Source organism: Pseudophryne corroboree, chromosome 5, assembly GCF_028390025.1.
Source record: "Pseudophryne corroboree isolate aPseCor3 chromosome 5, aPseCor3.hap2, whole genome shotgun sequence".
Taxonomy (NCBI): Eukaryota; Metazoa; Chordata; class Amphibia; order Anura; family Myobatrachidae; genus Pseudophryne; species Pseudophryne corroboree.
In genome coordinates, this window is record NC_086448.1 from 366,021,110 (window position 1) to 366,044,757 (window position 23,648).

Here is a 23,648-nt window from a genome sequence, read left to right on the forward strand (position 1 = left end):
ATAAGCAAGTCATTAGAATTCTTTCCTACTACAATTATAAGACATAAGCATTCAATATTTGAGTAAACAAAGAGAAAATAAAGATATCTATTGGGTTTCACTAAAAAGTCCATTGGAAGACTTGACTATTGTTGTTAAAAGACATAGGCATTCATATTATAGAGCCACAAACCACACTAGTAAAATAAAAACATGATAACATGGGATTCGAACCAATGACAGTCTTAATTTGATAGTGCAAACCCAACACCTTTCTAACTGTGCTAACCAGACTGTGCATATCAGATACACAATTTATCAGAGATTTAAGTGAATAAGCTACCGTGTCCAAGGTACAAAACATAATATATTCTATGGGGTGTCATAAGCAAATCATTAGAATTCTTTCCTACTACAATTATAAGACATAAGCATTCAATATTTGAGTAAACAAAGAGAAAATAAAGCTATCTTTTGGGTTTCACTAAAAAGTCCATTGGAAGACTTGACTATTGTTGTTAAAAGACATAGGCATTCATATTATAGAGCCACAAACAACACTAGTAAAATAAAAACATGATAACATGGGATTCGAACCAATTACAGTCTTAATTTGATAGTGCAAACCCAACACATTACTAACTGTGCTAACCAGAGTGTGCATACCAGACACACAATTTATCAGAGATTTAAGTGAATAAGCTACAGTGTCCAAGGTACTAAACATAATATATTCTATGGGGTGTCATAAGCAAGTCATTAGAATACTTTCCTACTAAATTTATAAGACATAAGCATTCAATATTTGAGTAAACAAAGAGAAAATAAAGATATCTATTGGGTTTCACTAAAAAGTCCATTGGAAGACTTGACTATTGTTGTTAAAAGACATAGGCATTCATATTATAGAGCCACAAACCACACTAGTAAAATAAAAACATGATAACATGGGATTCGAACCAATGACAGTCTTAATTTGATAGTGCAAACCCAACACCTTACTAACTGTGCTAACCATAACGTGCACACCAGATACACAATTTATCAGAGATTTAAGTGAATAAGCTACAGTGTCCAAGGTACTAAACATAATATATTCTATGGGGTGTCATAAGCAAGTCATTAGAATACTTTCCTACTAAATTTATAAGACATAAGCATTCAATATTTTAGTAAACAAAGAGAAAATAAAGCTATCTATTGGGTTTCACTAAAAAAGTCCATTGGAAGACTTGACTATTGTTGTTAAAAGACATAGGCATTCATATTATAGAGCCACAAACCACACTAGTAAAATAAAAACATGATAACATAGGATTTGAACCAATGACAGTCTTAATTTGATAGTGCAAACCCAACACATTACTAACTGTGCTAACCAGACTGTGCATACCAGATGCACAATTTATCAGAGATTTAAGTGAATAAGCTACAGTGTCCAAGGTACTAAACATAATATATTCTATGGGGTGTCATAAGCAAGTCATTAGAATACTTTCCTACTAAATTTATAAGACATAAGCATTCAATATTTGAGTAAACAAAAAGAAAATAAAGCTATCTATTGGGTTTCACTAAAAAAGTCCATTGGAAGACTTGACTATTGTTGTTAAAAGACATAGGCATTCATATTATAGAGCCACAAACCACACTAGTAAAATAAAAACATGATAACATGGGATTCGAACCAATGACAGTCTTAATTTGATAGTGCAAACCCAACACCTTTCTAACTGTGCTAACCAGACTGTGCATATCAGATACACAATTTATCAGAGATTTAAGTGAATAAGCTACAGTGTCCAAGGTACAAAACATAATATATTCTATGGGGTGTCATAAGCAAATCATTAGAATACTTTCCTACTACAATTATAAGACATAAGCATTCAATATTTGAGTAAACAAAGAGAAAATAAAGCTATCTTTTGGGTTTCACTAAAAAGTCCATTGGAAGACTTGACTATTGTTGTTAAAAGACATAGGCATTCATATTATAGAGCCACAAACAACACTAGTAAAATAAAAACATGATAACATGGGATTTGAACCAATTACAGTCTTAATTTGATAGTGCAAACCCAACACATTACTAACTGTGCTAACCAGAGTGTGCATACCAGACACACAATTTATCAGAGATTTAAGTGAATAAGCTACAGTGTCCAAGGTACTAAACATAATATATTCTATGGGGTGTCATAAGCAAGTCATTAGAATACTTTCCTACTAAATTTATAAGACATAAGCATTCAATATTTGAGTAAACAAAGAGAAAATAAAGATATCTATTGGGTTTCACTAAAAAGTCCATTGGAAGACTTGACTATTGTTGTTAAAAGACATAGGCATTCATATTATAGAGCCACAAACCACACTAGTAAAATAAAAACACGAGAACATGGGATTCGAACCAATGACAGTCTTAATTTGATAGTGCAAACCCAACACCTTACTAACTGTGCTAACCAGAGTGTGCATACCAGACACACAATTTATCAGAGATTTAAGTGAATAAGCTACAGTGTCCAAGGTACTAAACATAATATATTCTATGGGGTGTCATAAGCAAGTCATTAGAATACTTTCCTACTAAATTTATAAGACATAAGCATTCAATATTTGAGTAAACAAAGAGAAAATAAAGCTTTCTATTGGGTTTCACTAAAAAAGTCCATTGGAAGACTTGAATATTGTTGTTAAAAGACATAGGCATTCATATTATAGAACCACAAACCACACTAGTAAAATAAAAACATGGGATTCGAACCAATGACAGTCTTAATTTGATAGTGCAAACCCAACACCTTACTAACTGTGCTAACCAGACTGTGCATACCAGACACACAATTTATCAGAGATTTAAGTGAATAAGCTACAGTGTCCAAGGTACAAAACATAATATATTCTATGGGGTGTCATAAGCAAGTCATTAGAATACTTTCCTACTAAATTTATAAGACATAAGCATGCAATATTTGAGTAAACAAAGAGAAAATAAAGCTATCTATTGTGTTTCACTAAAAAGTCCATTGGAAGACTTGACTATTGTTGTTAAAAGACATAGGCATTCATATTATAGAGCCACAAACCACACTTGTATAATAAAAACATGATAACATGGGATTCGAACCAATGACAGTCTTAATTTGATAGTGCAAACCCAACACCTTACTAACTGTGCTAACCAGACTGTGCATACCAGATACACAATTTATCAGAGATTTAAGTGAATAAGCTACAGTGTCCAAGGTACTAAACATAATATATTCTATGGGGTGTCATAAGCAAGTCATTAGAATACTTTCCTACTAAATTTATAAGACATAAGCATTCAATATTTGAGTAAACAAAAAGAAAATAAAGCTATCTATTGGGTTTCACTAAAAAAGTCCATTGGAAGACTTGACTATTGTTGTTAAAAGACATAGGCATTCATATTATAGAGCCACAAACCACACTAGTAAAATAAAAACATGATAACATGGGATTCAAACCAATGACAGTCTTAGTTTGATAGTGCAAACCCAACACCTTACTAACTGTGCTAACCAGAGTGTGCATACCAGACACTCAAGTTATCAGAGATTTAAGTGAATAAGCTACAGTGTCCAAGGTACTAAACATAATATATTCTATGGGGTGTCATAAGCAAATCATTAGAATTCTTTCCTACTACAATTATAAGACATAAGCATTCAATATTTGAGTAAACAAAGAGAAAATAAAGATATCTATTGGGTTTCACTAAAAAGTCCATTGGAAGACTTGACTATTGTTGTTAAAAGACATAGACATTCATATTATAGAGCCACAAACCACACTAGTAAAATAAAAACACGAGAACATGGGATTCGAACCAATGACAGTCTTAATTTGATAGTGCAAACCCAACACCTTACTAACTGTGCTAACCAGACTGTGCATACCAGACACACAATTTATCAGAGATTTAAGTGAATAAGCTACAGTGTCCAAGGTACTAAACATAATATATTCTATGGGGTGTCATAAGCAAGTCATTAGAATACTTTCCTACTAAATTTATAAGACATAAGCATGCAATATTTGAGTAAACAAAGAGAAAATAAAGCTATCTATTGTGTTTCACTAAAAAGTCCATTGGAAGACTTGACTATTGTTGTTAAAAGACATAGGCATTCATATTATAGAGCCACAAACCACACTAGTAAAATAAAAACATGATAACATGGGATTCGAACCAATGACAATCTTAATTTGATAGTGCAAACCCAACACCTTACTAACTGTGCTAACCAGACTGTGCATATCAGGCACACAATTTATCAGAGATTTAAGTGAATAAGCTACAGTGTCCAAGGTACAAAACATAATATATTCTATGGGGTGTCATAAGCAAGTCATTAGAATACTTTCCTACTAAATTTACAAGACATAAGCATTCAATATTTTAGTAAACAAAGAGAAAATAAAGCTTTCTATTGGGTTTCACTAAAAAAGTCCATTGGAAGACTTGAATATTGTTGTTAAAAGACATAGGCATTCATATTATAGAGCCACAAACCACACTAGTAAAATAAAAACATGATAACATGAGATTCGAACCAATGACAGTCTTAATTTGATAGTGCAAACCCAACACCTTACTAACTGTGCTAACCAGACTGTGCATACCAGACGCACAATTTATCAGAGATTTAAGTGAATAAGCTACAGTGTCCAAGGTACTAAACATAATATATTCTATGGGGTGTCATAAGCAAGTCATTAGAATACTTTCCTACTAAATTTATAAGACATAAACATTCAATATTTGAGTAAACAAAAAGAAAATAAAGCTATCTATTGGGTTTCACTAAAAAAGTCCATTGGAAGACTTGACTATTGTTGTTAAAAGACATAGGCATTCATATTATAGAGCCACAAACCACACTAGTAAAATAAAAACATGATAACATGGAATTCGAACCAATGACAGTCTTAATTTGATAGTGCAAACCCAACACCTTTCTAACTGTGCAAACCAGACTGTGCATATCAGATACACAATTTATCAGAGATTTAAGTGAATAAGCTACAGTGTCCAAGGTACAAAACATAATATATTCTATGGGGTGTCATAAGCAAATCATTAGAATACTTTCCTACTACAATTATAAGACATAAGCATTCAATATTTGAGTAAACAAAGAGAAAATAAAGCTATCTTTTGGGTTTCACTAAAAAGTCCATTGGAAGACTTGACTATTGTTGTTAAAAGACATAGGCATTCATATTATAGAGCCACAAACAACACTAGTAAAATAAAAACATGATAACATGGGATTCGAACCAATTACAGTCTTAATTTGATAGTGCAAACCCAACACATTACTAACTGTGCTAACCAGAGTGTGCATACCAGACACACAATTTATCAGAGATTTAAGTGAATAAGCTACAGTGTCCAAGGTACTAAACATAATATATTCTATGGGGTGTCATAAGCAAATCATTAGAATACTTTCCTACTACAATTATAAGACATAAGCATTCAATATTTGAGTAAACAAAGAGAAAATAAAGCTTTCTATTGGGTTTCACTAAAAAAGTCCATTGGAAGACTTGAATATTGTTGTTAAAAGACATAGGCATTCATATTATAGAGCCACAAACCACACTAGTAAAATAAAAACATGAGAACATGGGATTCGAACCAATGACAGTCTTAATTTGATAGTGCAAACCAAACACCTTACTAACTGTGCTAACCATAACGTGCATAACATATACACAATTTATCAGAGATTTAAGTGAATAAGCTACAGTGTCCAAGGTACTAAACATAATATATTCTATGGGGTGTCATAAGCAAGTCATTAGAATACTTTCCTACTAAATTTACAAGACATAAGCATTCAATATTTTAGTAACAAAGAGAAAATAAAGCTATCTATTGGGTTTCACTAAAAAGTCCATTGGAAGACTTGACTATTGTTGTTAAAAGACATAGGCATTCATATTATAGAGCCACAAACCACACTAGTATAATAAAATCGTGATAACATGGGATTTGAACCAATGACAGTCTTAATTTGATAGTGCAAACCCAACACCTTACTAACTGTGCTAACCAGACTGTGCATACCATAAACGCAATTTATCAGAGATTTAAGTGAATAAGCTACAGTGTCCAAGGTACTAAACATAATATATTCTATGGGGTGTCATAAACAAGTCATTAGAATACTTTCCTACTAAATTTATAAGACATAAGCATTCAATATTTTAGTAAACAAAGAGAAAATAAAGCTATCTATAGGGATTCACTAAAAAAGTCCATTGGAAGACTTGACTATTGTTGTTAAAAGACATAGGCATTCATATTATAGAGCCACAAACCACACTAGTAAAATAAAAACACGATAACATGGGATTCGAACCAATGACAGTCTTAATTTGATAGTGCAAACCCAACACCTTACTAACTGTGCTAACCAGACTGTGCATATCAGACACACAATTTATCAGAGATTTAAGTGAATAAGCTACAGTGTCCAAGGTACAAAACATAATATATTCTATGGGGTGTCATAAGCAAGTCATTAGAATACTTTCCTACTAAATTTATAAGACATAAGCATTCAATATTTGAGTAAACAAAAAGAAAATAAAGCTATCTATTGGGTTTCACTAAAAAAGTCCATTGGAAGACTTGACTATTGTTGTTAAAAGACATAGGCATTCATATTATAGAGCCACAAACCACACTAGTAAAATAAAAACATGATAACATGGGATTCGAACCAATGACAGTCTTAATTTGATAGTGCAAACCCAACACCTTTCTAACTGTGCTAACCAGACTGTGCATATCAGATACACAATTTATCAGAGATTTAAGTGAATAAGCTACAGTGTCCAAGGTACAAAACATAATATATTCTATGGGGTGTCATAAGCAAATCATTAGAATACTTTCCTACTACAATTATAAGACATAAGCATTCAATATTTGAGTAAACAAAGAGAAAATAAAGCTATCTTTTGGGTTTCACTAAAAAGTCCATTGGAAGACTTGACTATTGTTGTTAAAAGACATAGGCATTCATATTATAGAGCCACAAACAACACTAGTAAAATAAAAACATGATAACATGAGATTCGAACCAATTACAGTCTTAATTTGATAGTGCAAACCCAACACATTACTAACTGTGCTAACCAGACTGTGCATACTGGAAACACAATTTATCAGAGATTTAAGTAAATAAGCTACAGTGTCCAAGATACTAAACATAATATATTCTATGGGGTGTCATAAGCAAGTAATTAGAATACTTTCCTACTACAATTATAAAATATAAGCATTCAATATTTGAGTAAACAAAGAGAAAATAAAGCTATCTATTGGGTTTCACTAAAAAGTCCATTGGAAGACTTGACTATTGTTGTTAAAAAACATAGGCATTCATATTATAGAGCCACAAACCACACTAGTAAAATAAAAACATGAGAACATGGGATTTGAACCAATGACAGTCTTAATTTGATAGTGCAAACCCAACACCTTACTAACTGTGCTAACCATAACGTGCATAACATATACACAATTTATCAGAGATTTAAGTGAATAAGCTACAGTGTCCAAGGTACTAAACATAATATATTCTATGGGGTGTCATAAGCAAGTCATTAGAATACTTTCCTACTAAATTTACAAGACATAAGCATTCAATATTTTAGTAACAAAGAGAAAATAAAGCTATCTATTGGGTTTCACTAAAAAGTCCATTGGAAGACTTGACTATTGTTGTTAAAAGACATAGGCATTCATATTATAGAGCCACAAACCACACTAGTATAATAAAAGCATGATAACATGGGATTTGAACCAATGACAGTCTTAATTTGATAGTGCAAACCCAACACCTTACTAACTGTGCTAACCAGACTGTGCATACCATAAACGCAATTTATCAGAGATTTAAGTGAATAAGCTACAGTGTCCAAGGTACTAAACATAATATATTCTATGGGGTGTCATAAGCAAGTCATTAGACTACTTTCCTACTAAATTTATAAGACATAAGCATTCAATTTTTTAGTAAACAAAGAGAAAATAAAGCTATCTATTGGGATTCACTAAAAAAGTCCATTGGAAGACTTGACTATTGTTGTTAAAAGACATAGGCATTCATATTATAGAGCCACAAACCACACTAGTAAAATAAAAACATGATAACATGGGATTCGAACCAATGACAGTCTTAATTTGATAGTGCAAACCCAACACCTTACTAACTGTGCTAACCAGACTGTGCATATCAGACACACAATTTATCAGAGATTTAAGTGAATAAGCTACAGTGTCCAAGGTACAAAACATAATATATTCTATGGGGTGTCATAAGCAAGTCATTAGAATACTTTCCTACTAAATTTACAAGACATAAGCATTCAATATTTTAGTAAACAAAGAGAAAATAAAGCTTTCTATTGGGTTTCACTAAAAAAGTCCATTGGAAGACTTAAATATTGTTGTTAAAAGACATAGGCATTCATATTATAGAACCACAAACCACATTAGTAAAATAAAAACATGATAACATGGGATTTGAACCAATGACAGTCTTAATTTGATAGTGCAAACCCAACACCTTACTAACTGTGCTAACCAGACTGTGCATACCAGACACACAATTTATCAGAGATTTAAGTGAATAAGCTACAGTGTCCAAGGTACTAAACATAATATATTCTATGGGGTGTCATAAGCAAGTCATTAGAATACTTTCCTACTAAATTTATAAGACATAAGCATTCAATATTTGAGTAAACAAAAAGAAAATAAAGCTATCTATTGGGTTTCACTAAAAAAGTCCATTAGAAGACTTGACTATTGTTGTTAAAAGACATAGGCATTCATATTATAGAGCCACAAACCACACTAGTAAAATAAAAACATGATAACATGGGATTCGAACCAATGACAGTCTTAATTTGATAGTGCAAACCCAACACCTTTCTAACTGTGCTAACCAGACTGTGCATATCAGATACACAATTTATCAGAGATTTAAGTGAATAAGCTACAGTGTCCAAGGTACAAAACATAATATATTCTATGGGGTGTCATAAGCAAATCATTAGAATACTTTCCTACTACAATTATAAGACATAAGCATTCAATATTTGAGTAAACAAAGAGAAAATAAAGCTATCTATTGGGTTTCACTAAAAAAGTCCATTGGAAGACTTGAATATTGTTGTTAAAAGACATAGGCATTCATATTATAGAGCCACAAACCACACTAGTGAAATAAAAACATGATAACATGGGATTCGAACCAATGACTGTCTTAATTTGATAGTGCAAACCCAACACCTTTCTAACTGTGCTAACCAGACTGTGCATATCAGATACACAATTTATCAGAGATTTAAGTGAATAAGCTACAGTGTCCAAGGTACAAAACATAATATATTCTATGGGGTGTCATAAGCAAATCATTAGAATACTTTCCTACTACAATTATAAGACATAAGCATTCAATATTTGAGTAAACAAAGAGAAAATAAAGCTATCTTTTGGGTTTCACTAAAAAGTCCATTGGAAGACTTGACTATTGTTGTTAAAAGACATAGGCATTCGTATTATAGAGCCACAAACAACACTGGTAAAATAAAAACATGATAACATGGGATTCGAACCAATTACAGTCTTAATTTGATAGTGCAAACCCAACACATTACTAACTGTGCTAACCAGACTGTGCATACTGGAAACACAATTTATCAGAGATTTAAGTAAATAAGCTACAGTGTCCAAGATACTAAACATAATATATTCTATGGGGTGTCATAAGCAAGTAATTAGAATACTTTCCTACTACAATTATAAAATATAAGCATTCAATATTTGAGTAAACAAAGAGAAAATAAAGCTATCTATTGGGTTTCACTAAAAAGTCCATTGGAAGACTTGACTATTGTTGTTAAAAGACACAGGCATTCATATTATAGAGCCACAAACCACACTAGTAAAATAAAAACATGAGAACATGGGATTCGAACCAATGACAGTCTTAATTTGATAGTGCAAACCAAACACCTTACTAACTGTGCTAACCATAACGTGCATAACATATACACAATTAATCAGAGATTTAAGTGAATAAGCTACAGTGTCCAAGGTACTAAACATAATATATTCTATGGGGTGTCATAAGCAAGTCATTAGAATACTTTCCTACTAAATTTACAAGACATAAGCATTCAATATTTTAGTAAACAAAGAGAAAATAAAGCTTTCTATTTTTTTTTCACTAAAAAAGTCCATTGGAAGACTTGAATATTGTTGTTAAAAGACATAGGCATTCATATTATAGAACCACAAACCACATTAGTAAAATAAAAACATGATAACATGGGATTTGAACCAATGACAGTCTTAATTTGATAGTGCAAACCCAACACCTTACTAACTGTGCTAACCAGACTGTGCATATCAGACACACAATTTATCAGAGATTTAAGTGAATAAGCTACAGTGTCCAAGGTACAAAACATAATATATTCTATGGGGTGTCATAAGCAAGTCATTAGAATACTTTCCTACTAAATTTACAAGACATAAGCATTCAATATTTTAGTAAACAAAGAGAAAATAAAGCTTTCTATTTTTTTTTCACTAAAAAAGTCCATTGGAAGACTTGAATATTGTTGTTAAAAGACATAGGCATTCATATTATAGAACCACAAACCACATTAGTAAAATAAAAACATGATAACATGGGATTTGAACCAATGACAATCTTAATTTGATAGTGCAAACCCAACACCTTACTAACTGTGCTAACCAGACTGTGCATACCAGACACACAATTTATCAGAGATTTAAGTGAATAAGCTACAGTGTCCAAGGTACTAAACATAATATATTCTATGGGGTGTCATAAGCAAGTCATTAGAATACTTTCCTACTAAATTTATAAGACATAAGCATTCAATATTTGAGTAAACAAAAAGAAAATAAAGCTATCTATTGGGTTTCACTAAAAAAGTCCATTGGAAGACTTGACTATTGTTGTTAAAAGACATAGGCATTCATATTATAGAGCCACAAACCACACTAGTAAAATAAAAACATGATAACATAGGATTCGAACCAATGACAGTCTTAATTTGATAGTGCAAACCCAACACCTTTCTAACTGTGCTAACCAGACTGTGCATATCAGATACACAATTTATCAGAGATTTAAGTGAATAAGCTACAGTGCCCAAGGTACAAAACATAATATATTCTATGGGGTGTCATAAGCAAATCATTAGAATACTTTCCTACTACAATTATAAGACATAAGCATTCAATATTTGAGTAAACAAAGAGAAAATAAAGCTATCTTTTGGGTTTCACTAAAAAGTCCATTGGAAGACTTGACTATTGTTGTTAAAAGACATAGGCATTCATATTATAGAGCCACAAACAACACTAGTAAAATAAAAACATGATAACATGGGATTCGAACCAATTACAGTCTTAATTTGATAGTGCAAACCCAACACATTACTAACTGTGCTAACCAGACTGTGCATACTGGAAACACAATTTATCAGAGATTTAAGTAAATAAGCTACAGTGTCCAAGATACTAAACATAATATATTCTATGGGGTGTCATAAGCAAGTAATTAGAATACTTTCCTACTACAATTATAAAATATAAGCATTCAATATTTGAGTAAACAAAGAGAAAATAAAGCTATCTATTGGGTTTCACTAAAAGGTCCATTGGAAGACGTGACTATTGTTGTTAAAAGACATAGGCATTCATATTATAGAGCCACAAACCACACTAGTAAAATAAAAACATGAGAACATGGGATTCGAACCAATGACAGTCTTAATTTGATAGTGCAAACCAAACACCTTACTAACTGTGCTAACCATAACGTGCATAACATATACAAAATTTATCAGAGATTTAAGTGAATAAGCTACAGTGTCCAAGGTACTAAACATAATATATTCTATGGGGTGTCATAAGCAAGTCATTAGAATACTTTCCTACTAAATTTACAAGACATAAGCATTCAATATTTTAGTAACAAAGAGAAAATAAAGCTATCTATTGGGTTTCACTAAAAAGTCCATTGGAAGACTTGACTATTGTTGTTAAAAGACATAGGCATTCATATTATAGAGCCACAAACCACACTAGTATAATAAAATCGTGATAACATGGGATTTGAACCAATGACAGTCTTAATTTGATAGTGCAAACCCAACACCTTACTAACTGTGCTAACCAGACTGTGCATACCATAAACGCAATTTATCAGAGATTTAAGTGAATAAGCTACAGTGTCCAAGGTACTAAACATAATATATTCTATGGGGTGTCATAAGCAAGTCATTAGAATACTTTCCTACTAAATTTATAAGACATAAGCATTCAATATTTTAGTAAACAAAGAGAAAATAAAGCTATCTATAGGGATTCACTAAAAAAGTCCATTGGAAGACTTGACTATTGTTGTTAAAAGACATAGGCATTCATATTATAGAGCCACAAACCACACTAGTAAAATAAAAACATGATAACATGGGATTCGAACCAATGACAGTCTTAATTTGATAGTGCAAACCCAACACCTTACTAACTGTGCTAACCAGACTGTGCATATCAGACACACAATTTATCAGAGATTTAAGTGAATAAGCTACAGTGTCCAAGGTACTAAACATAATATATTCTATGGGGTGTCATAAGTAAGTCATTAGAATACTTTCCTACTAAATTTATAAGACATAAGCATTCAATATTTGAGTAAACAAAGAGAAAATAAAGCTATCTATTGTGTTTCACTAAAAAGTTCATTGGAAGACTTGACTATTGTTGTTAAAAGACATAGGCATTCATATTATAGAGCCACAAACCACACTTGTATAATAAAAACATGATAACATGGGATTCGAACCAATGACAGTCTTAATTTGATAGTGCAAACCCAACACCTTACTAACTGTGCTAACCAGACTGTGCATACCAGAGACACAATTTATCAGAGATTTAAGTGAATAAGCTACAGTGTCCAAGGTACTAAACATAATATATTCTATGGGGTGTCATAAGCAAGTCATTAGAATACTTTCCTACTAAATTTATAAGACATAAGCATTCAATATTTGAGTAAACAAAAAGAAAATAAAGCTATCTATTGGGTTTCACTAAAAAGTCAATTGGAAGACTTGACTATTGTTGTTAAAAGACATAGGCATTCATATTATAGAGCCACAAACCACACTAGTAAAATAAAAACATGATAACATGGGATTCAAACCAATGACAGTCTTAGTTTGATAGTGCAAACCCAACACCTTACTAACTGTGCTAACCAGAGTGTGCATACCAGACACACAATTTATCAGAGATTTAAGTGAATAAGCTACAGTGTCCAAGGTACTAAACATAATATATTCTATGGGGTGTCATAAGCAAATCATTAGAATACTTTCCTACTACAATTATAAGACATAAGCATTCAATATTTGAGTAAACAAAGAGAAAATAAAGATATCTATTGGGTTTCACTAAAAAGTCCATTGGAAGACTTGACTATTGTTGTTAAAAGACATAGGCATTCATATTATAGAGCCACAAACCACACTAGTAAAATAAAAACACGATAACATGGGATTCGAACCAATGACAGTCTTAATTTGATAGTGCAAACCCAACACTTTACTAACTGTGCTAACCATACCGTGCATACCAGATACACAATTTATCAGAGATTTAAGTGAATAAGCTACAGTGTCCAAGGTACTAAACATAATATATTCTATGGGGTGTCATAAGCAAGTCATTAGAATACTTTCCTACTAAATTTATAAGACATAAGCATTCAATATTTTAGTAAACAAAGAGAAAATAAAGCTATCTATTGGGTTTCACTAAAAAAGTCCATTGGAAGACTTGACTATTGTTGTTAAAAGACATAGGCATTCATATTATAGAGCCACAAACCACACTAGTAAAATAAAAACAGGATAACATAGGATTTGAACCAATGACAGTCTTAATTTGATAGTGCAAAACCAACACCTTACTAACTGTGCTAACCAGACTGTGCATATCAGACACACAATTTATCAGAGATTTAAGTGAATAAGCTACAGTGTCCAAGGTACAAAACATAATATATTCTATGGGGTGTCATAAGCAAGTCATTAGAATACTTTCCTACTAAATTTACAAGACATAATCATTCAATATTTTAGTAAACAAAGAGAAAATAAAGCTTTCTATTGGGTTTCACTAAAAAAGTCCATTGGAAGACTTGAATATTGTTGTTAAAAGACATAGGCATTCATATTATAGAGCCACAAACCACACTAGTAAAATAAAAACATGATAACATGAGATTCGAACCAATGACAGTCTTAATTTGATAGTGCAAACCCAACACCTTACTAACTGTGCTAACCAGACTGTGCATACCAGACACACAATTTATCAGAGATTTAAGTGAATAAGCTACAGTGTCCAAGGTACTAAACATAATATATTCTATGGGGTGTCATAAGCAAGTCATTAGAATACTTTCCTACTAAATTTATAAGACATAAGCATTCAATATTTGAGAAAACAAAGAGAAAATAAAGCTATCTATTGGGTTTCACTAAAAAGTCCATTGGAAGACTTGACTATTGTTGTTAAAAGACATAGGCATTCATATTATAGAGCCACAAACCACACTAGTAAAATAAAAACATGATAACATGGGATTCGAACCAATGACAGTCTTAATTTGATAGTGCAAACCCAACACCTTTCTAAATGTGCTAACCAGACTGTGCATATCAGATACACAATTTATCAGAGATTTAAGTGAATAAGCTACAGTGTCCAAGGTACAAAACATAATATATTCTATGGGGTCTCATAAGCAAGTCATTAGAATACTTTCCTACTAAATTTATAAGACATAAGCATTCAATATTTGAGTAAACAAAGAGAAAATAAAGCTATCTATTGGGTTTCACTAAAAAGTCCATTGGAAGACTTGACTATTGTTGTTAAAAGACATAGGCATACATATTATAGAGCCACAAACCACACTTGTATAATAAAAACATGATAACATGGGATTCGAACCAATGACAGTCTTAATTTGATAGTGCAAACCCAACACCTTACTAACTGTACTAACCAGACTGTGCATACCAGAAACACAATTTATCAGAGATTTAAGTGAATAAGCTACAGTGTCCAAGGTACTAAACATAATATATTCTATGGGGTGTCATAAGCAAGTCATTAGAATACTTTCCTACTAAATTTATAAGACATAAGCATTCAATATTTGAGTAAAAAAAGAGAAAATAAAGCTATCTATTGGGTTTCACTAAAAAGTCCATTGGAAGACTTTACTATTGTTGTTAGAAGACATAGGTATTCATATTATAGAGCCACAAACCACACTAGTAAAATTAAAACATGATAACATGAGATTCGAACCAATGACAGTATTAATTTGATAGTGCAACCCCAACACCTTACTAACTGTGCTAACCAGACTGTGCATACCAGAAACACAATTTATCTGAGATTTAAGTGAATAAGCTACAGTGTCCAAGGTACTAAACATAATATATTCTCTGGGGTGTCATAAGCAAGTCATTAGAATACTTTCCTACTAAATTTATAAGACATAAGCATTCAATATTTGAGTAAACAAAGAGAAAATAAAGCTATCTATTGGGTTTCACTAAAAAGTCCATTGGAAGACTTGACTATTGTTGTTAAAAGACATAGGCATTCATATTATAGAGCCACAAACCACACTAGTAAAATAAAAACATGAAAACATGGGATTCGAACTAATGACAGTCTTAATTTGATAGTGCAAACCCAACACCTTACTAACTGTGCTAACCAGACTGTGCATACTGGAAACTCAATTTAACAGAGATTTAAGTGAATAAGCTACAGTGTCCAAGATACTAAACATAATATATTCTATGGGGTGTCATAAGCAAGTAATTAGAATACTTTCCTACTACAATTATAAAATATAAGCATTCAATATTTGAGTAAACAAAAAGAAAATAAAGCTATCTATTGGGTTTCACTAAAAAGTCCATTGGAAGACTTGACTATTGTTGTTAAAAGACATAGGCATTCATATTATAGAGCCACAAACCACACTAGTAAAATAAAAACATGATAACATAGGATTTGAACCAATGACAGTCTTAATTTGATAGTGCAAACCCAACACCTTACTAACTGTGCTAAACAGAGTGTGCATACCAGACACACAATTTATCAGAGATTTAAGTGAATAAGCTACAGTGTCCAAGGTACTAAACATAATATATTCTATGGGGTGTCATAAGCAAATCATTAGAATACTTTCCTACTAAATTTATAAGACATAAGCATTCAATATTTGAGTAAACAAAGAGAAAATAAAGCTATCTATTGGGTTTCACTAAAAAGTCCATTGGAAGACTTGACTATTGTTGTTAAAAGACATAGGCATTCATATTATAGAGCCACAAACCACACTAGTAAAATAAAAACATGATAACATGAGATTCGAACCAATGGCAGTCTTAATTTGATAGTGCAAACCCAACACCTTACTAACTGTGCTAACCAGACTGTGCATACCAGACACACAATTTATCAGAGATTTAAGTGAACAAGCTACAGTGTCCAAGGTACTAAACATAATATATTCTATGGGGTGTCATAAGCAAGTCATTAGAATACTTTCCTACTAAATTTATAAGACATAAGCATTCAATATTTGAGTAAACAAAGAGAAAATAAAGCTATCTATTGGGTTTCACTAAAAAGTCCATTGGAAGACTTGACTATTGTTGTTAAAAGACATAGGCATTCATATTATAGAGCCACAAACCACACTTGTATAATAAAAACATGATATCATGGGATTCGAACCAATGACAGTCTTAATTTGATAGTGCAAACCCAACACCTTACTAACTGTGCTAACCAGACTGTGCATACCAGAAACACAATTTATCAGAGATTTAAGTGAATAAGCTACAGTGTCCAAGGTACTAAACATAATATATTCTATGGGGTGTCATAAGCAAGTCATTAGAATACTTTCCTACTAAATTTATAAGACATAAGCATTCAATATTTGAGTAAACAAAAAGAAAATAAAGCTATCTATTGGGTTTCACTAAAAAGTCCATTGAAAGACTTGACTATTGTTGTTAAAAGACATAGGCATTCATATTATAGAGCCACAAACCACACTAGTAAAATAAAAACATGATAACATGGGATTCAAACCAATGACAGTCTTAATTTGATAGTGCAAACCCAACACCTTACTAACTGTGCTAACCAGACTGTGCATACCAGAAACACAATTTATCAGAGATTTAAGTGAATAAGCTACAGTGTCCAAGATACTAAACATAATATATTCTATGGGGTGTCATAAGCAAGTAATTAGAATACTTTCCTACTAAATTTATAAGACATAAGCATTCAATATTTGAGTAAAAAAAGAGAAAATAAAGCTATCTATTGGGTTTCACTAAAAAGTCCATTGGAAGACTTTACTATTGTTGTTAGAAGACATAGGTATTCATATTATAGAGCCACAAACCACACTAGTAAAATTAAAACATGATAACATGAGATTCGAACCAATGACAGTATTAATTTTATAGTGCAACCCCAACACCTTACTAACTGTGCTAACCAGACTGTGCATACCAGAAACACAATTTATCTGAGATTTAAGTGAATAAGCTACAGTGTCCAAGGTACTAAACATAATATATTCTATGGGGTGTCATAAGCAAGTCATTAGAATACTTTCCTACTAAATTTATAAGACATAAGCATTCAATATTTGAGTAAACAAAAAGAAAATAAAGCTATCTATTGGGTTTCACTAAAAAGTCCATTGAAAGACTTGACTATTGTTGTTAAAAGACATAGGCATTCATATTATAGAGCCACAAACCACACTAGTAAAATAAAAACATGATAACATGGGATTCAAACCAATGACAGTCTTAATTTGATAGTGCAAACCCAACACCTTACTAACTGTGCTAACCAGACTGTGCATACCAGAAACACAATTTATCAGAGATTTAAGTGAATAAGCTACAGTGTCCAAGATACTAAACATAATATATTCTATGGGGTGTCATAAGCAAGTAATTAGAATACTTTCCTACTACAATTATAAAATATAAGCATTCAATATTTGAGTAAACAAAAAGAAAATAAAGCTATCTATTGGGTTTCTCTAAAAAGTCCATTGGAAGACTTGACTATTGTTGTTAAAAGACATAGGCATTCATGTTATAGAGCCACAAACCACACTAGTAAAATAAAAACATGATAACATAGGATTTGAACCAATGACAGTCTTAATTTGATAGTGCAAACCAAACACCTTACTAACTGTGCTAAACAGAGTGTGCATACCAGACACACAATTTATCAGAGATTTAAGTGAATAAGCTACAGTGTCCAAGGTACTAAACATACTATATTCTATGGGGTGTCATAAGCAAATCATTAGAATACTTTCCTACTAAATTTATAAGACATAAGCATTCAATATTTGAGTAAACAAAGAGAAAATAAAGCTATCTATTGGGTTTCACTAAAAAGTCCATTGGAAGACTTGACTATTGTTGTTAAAAGACATAGGCATTCATATTATAGAGCCACAAACCACACTTGTATAATAAAAACATGATAACATGGGATTCGAAACAATGACAGTCTTAATTTGATAGTGCAAACCCAACACCTTACTAACTGTGCTAACCAGACTGTGCATACCAGAAGCACAATTTATCAGAGATTTAAGTGAATAAGCTACAGTGTCCAAGGTACTAAACATAATATATTCTATGGGGTGTCATAAGCAAGTAATTAGAATACTTTCCTACTACAATTATAAAATATAAGCATTCAATATTTGAGTAAACAAAGAGAAAATAAAGCTATCTATTGGGTTTCACTAAAAAGTCCATTGGAAGACGTGACTATTGTTGTTAAAAGACATAGGCATTCATATTATAGAGCCACAAACCACACTAGTAAAATAAAAACATGAGAACATGGGATTCGAACCAATGACAGTCTTAATTTGATAGTGCAAACCAAACACCTTACTAACTGTGCTAACCATAACGTGCATAACATATACACAATTTATCAGAGATTTAAGCGAATAAGCTACAGTGTCCAAGGTACTAAACATAATATATTCTATGGGGTGTCATAAGCAAGTCATTAGAATACTTTCCTACTAAATTTACAAGACATAAGCATTCAATATTTTAGTAACAAAGAGAAAATAAAGCTATCTATTGGGTTTCACTAAAAAGTCCATTGGAAGACTTGACTATTGTTGTTAAAAGACATAGGCATTCATATTATAGAGCCACAAACCACACTAGTATAATAAAATCGTGATAACATGGGATTTGAACCAATGACAGTCTTAATTTGATAGTGCAAACCCAACACCTTACTAACTGTGCTAACCAGACTGTGCATACCATAACCGCAATTTATCAGAGATTTAAGTGAATAAGCTACAGTGTCCAAGGTACTAAACATAATATATTCTATGGGGTGTCATAAGCAAGTCATTAGAATACTTTCCTACTAAATTTATAAGACATAAGCATTCAATATTTTAGTAAACAAAGAGAAAATAAAGCTATCTATAGGGATTCACTAAAAAAGTCCATTGGAAGACTTGACTATTGTTGTTAAAAGACATAGGCATTCATATTATAGAGCCACAAACCACACTAGTAAAATAAAAACATGATAACATGGGATTCGAACCAATGACAGTCTTAATTTGATAGTGCAAACCCAACACCTTACTAACTGTGCTAACCAGACTGTGCATATCAGACACACAATTTATCAGAGATTTAAGTGAATAAGCTACAGTGTCCAAGGTACTAAACATAATATATTCTATGGGGTGTCATAAGTAAGTCATTAGAATACTTTCCTACTAAATTTATAAGACATAAGCATTCAATATTTGAGTAAACAAAGAGAAAATAAAGCTATCTATTGTGTTTCACTAAAAAGTTCATTGGAAGACTTGACTATTGTTGTTAAAAGACATAGGCATTCATATTATAGAGCCACAAACCACACTAGTAAAATAAAAACATGATAACATGGGATTCAAACCAATGAAAGTCTTAGTTTGATAGTGCAAACCCAACACCTTACTAACTGTGCTAACCAGACTGTGCATACCAGACACACAATTTATCAGAGATTTAAGTGAATAAGCTACAGTGTCCAAGGTACTAAACATAATATATTCTATGGGGTGTCATAAGCAAATCATTAGAATACTTTCCTACTAAATTTATAAGACATAAGCATTCAATATTTTAGTAAACAAAGAGAAAATAAAGCTATCTATTGGGTTTCACTAAAAAAGTCCATTGGAAGACTTGACTATTGTTGTTAAAAGACATAGGCATTCATATTATAGAGCCACAAACCACACTAGTAAAATAAAAACATGATAACATAGGATTTGAACCAATGACAGTCTTAATTTGATAGTGCAAAACCAACACCTTACTAACTGTGCTAACCAGACTGTGCATATCAAACACACAATTTATCAGAGATTTAAGTGAATAAGCTATAGTGTCCAAGGTACAAAACATAATATATTCTATGGGGTGTCATAAGCAAGTCATTAGAATACTTTCCTACTAAATTTACAAGACATAATCATTCAATATTTTAGTAAACAAAGAGAAAATAAAGCTTTCTATTGGGTTTCACTAAAAAAGTCCATTGGAAGACTTGAATATTGTTGTTAAAAGACATAGGCATTCATATTATAGAGCCACAAACCACACTAGTAAAATAAAAACATGATAACATGAGATTCGAACCAATGACAGTCTTAATTTGATAGTGCAAACCCAACACCTTACTAACTGTGCTAACCAGACTGTGCATACCAGACACACAATTTATCAGAGATTTAAGTGAATAAGCTACAGTGTCCAAGGTACTAAACATAATATATTCTATGGGGTGTCATAAGCAAGTCATTAGAATACTTTCCTACTAAATTTATAAGACATAAGCATTCAATATTTGAGAAAACAAAGAGAAAATAAAGCTATCTATTGGGTTTCACTAAAAAGTCCATTGGAAGACTTGACTATTGTTGTTAAAAGACATAGGCATTCATATTATAGAGCCACAAACCACACTTGTATAATAAAAACATGATAACATGGGATTCGAACCAATGACAGTCTTAATTTGATAGTGCAAACCCAACACCTTACTAACTGTGCTAACCCAACTGTGCATACCAGAAACACAATTTATCAGAGATTTAAGTGAATAAGCTACAGTGTCCAAGGTACTAAACATAATTTATTCTATGGAATGTCATAAGCAAGTCATTAGAATACTTTCCTACTAAATTTATAAGACATAAGCATTCAATATTTGAGTAAACAAAAAGAAAATAAAGCTATCTATTGGGTTTCACTAAAAAAGTCCATTGGAAGACTTGACTATTGTTGTTAAAAGACATAGGCATTCATATTATAGAGCCACAAACCACACTAGTAAAATAAAAACATGATAACATGGGATTCGAACCAATGACAGTCTTAATTTGATAGTGCAAACCCAACACCTTTCTAAATGTGCTAACCAGACTGTGCATATCAGATACACAATTTATCAGAGATTTAAGTGAATAAGCTACAGTGTCCAAGGTACAAAACATAATATATTCTATGGGGTCTCATAAGCAAGTCATTAGAATACTTTCCTACTAAATTTATAAGACATAAGCATTCAATATTTGAGTAAACAAAGAGAAAATAAAGCTATCTATTGGGTTTCACTAAAAAGTCCATTGGAAGACTTTACTATTGTTGTTAAAAGACATAGGCATACATAATATAGAGCCACAAACCACACTTGTATAATAAAAACATGATAACATGGGATTCGAACCAATGACAGTCTTAATTTGATAGTGCAAACCCAACACCTTACTAACTGTACTAACCAGACTGTGCATACCAGAAACACAATTCATCAGAGATTTAAGTGAATAAGCTACAGTGTCCAAGGTACTAAACATAATATATTCTATGGGGTGTCATAAGCAAGTCATTAGAATACTTTCCTACTAAATTTATAAGACATAAGCATTCAATATTTGAGTAAAAAAAGAGAAAATAAAGCTATCTATTGGGTTTCACTAAAAAGTCCATTGGAAGACTTTACTATTGTTGTTAGAAGACATAGGTATTCATATTATAGAGCCACAAACCACACTAGTAAAATTAAAACATGATAACATGAGATTCGAACCAATGACAGTATTAATTTGATAGTGCAACCCCAACATCTTACTAACTGTGCTAACCAGACTGTACATACCAGAAACACAATTTATCGGAGATTTAAGTGAATAAGCTACAGTGTCCAAGGTACTAAACATAATATATTCTCTGGGGTGTCATAAGCAAGTCATTAGAATACTTTCCTACTAAATTTATAAGACATAAGCATTCAATATTTGAGTAAACAAAGAGAAAATAAAGCTTTCTATTGGGTTTCACTAAAAAGTCCATTGGAAGACTTGACTATTGTTGTTAAAAGACATAGGCATTCATATTATAGAGCCACAAACCACACTAGTAAAATAAAAACATGAAAACATGGGATTCGAACTAATGACAGTCTTAATTTGATAGTGCAAACCCAACACCTTACTAACTGTGCTAACCAGAATGTGCATACTGGAAACTCAATTTAACAGAGATTTAAGTGAATAAGCTACAGTGTCCAAGATACTAAACATAATATATTCTATGGGGTGTCATAAGCAAGTAATTAGAATACTTTCCTACTACAATTATAAAATATAAGCATTCAATATTTGAGTAAACAAAAAGAAAATAAAGCTATCTATTGGGTTTCACTAAAAAGTCCATTGGAAGACTTGACTATTGTTGTTAAAAGACATAGGCATTCATATTATAGAGCCACAAACCACACTAGTAAAATAAAAACATGATAACATAGGATTTGAACCAATGACAGTCTTAATTTGATAGTGCAAAACCAACACCTTACTAACTGTGCTAACCAGACTGTGCATATCAAACACACAATTTATCAGAGATTTAAGTGAATAAGCTATAGTGTCCAAGGTACAAAACATAATATATTCTATGGGGTGTCATAAGCAAGTCATTAGAATACTTTCCTACTAAATTTACAAGACATAATCATTCAATATTTTAGTAAACAAAGAGAAAATAAAGCTTTCTATTGGGTTTCACTAAAAAAGTCCATTGGAAGACTTGAATATTGTTGTTAAAAGACATAGGCATTCATATTATAGAGCCACAAACCACACTAGTAAAATAAAAACATGATAACATGAGATTCGAACCAATGACAGTCTTAATTTGATAGTGCAAACCCAACACCTTACTAACTGTGCTAACCAGACTGTGCATACCAGACACACAATTTATCAGAGATTTAAGTGAATAAGCTACAGTGTCCAAGGTACTAAACATAATATATTCTATGGGGTGTCATAAGCAAGTCATTAGAATACTTTCCTACTAAATTTATA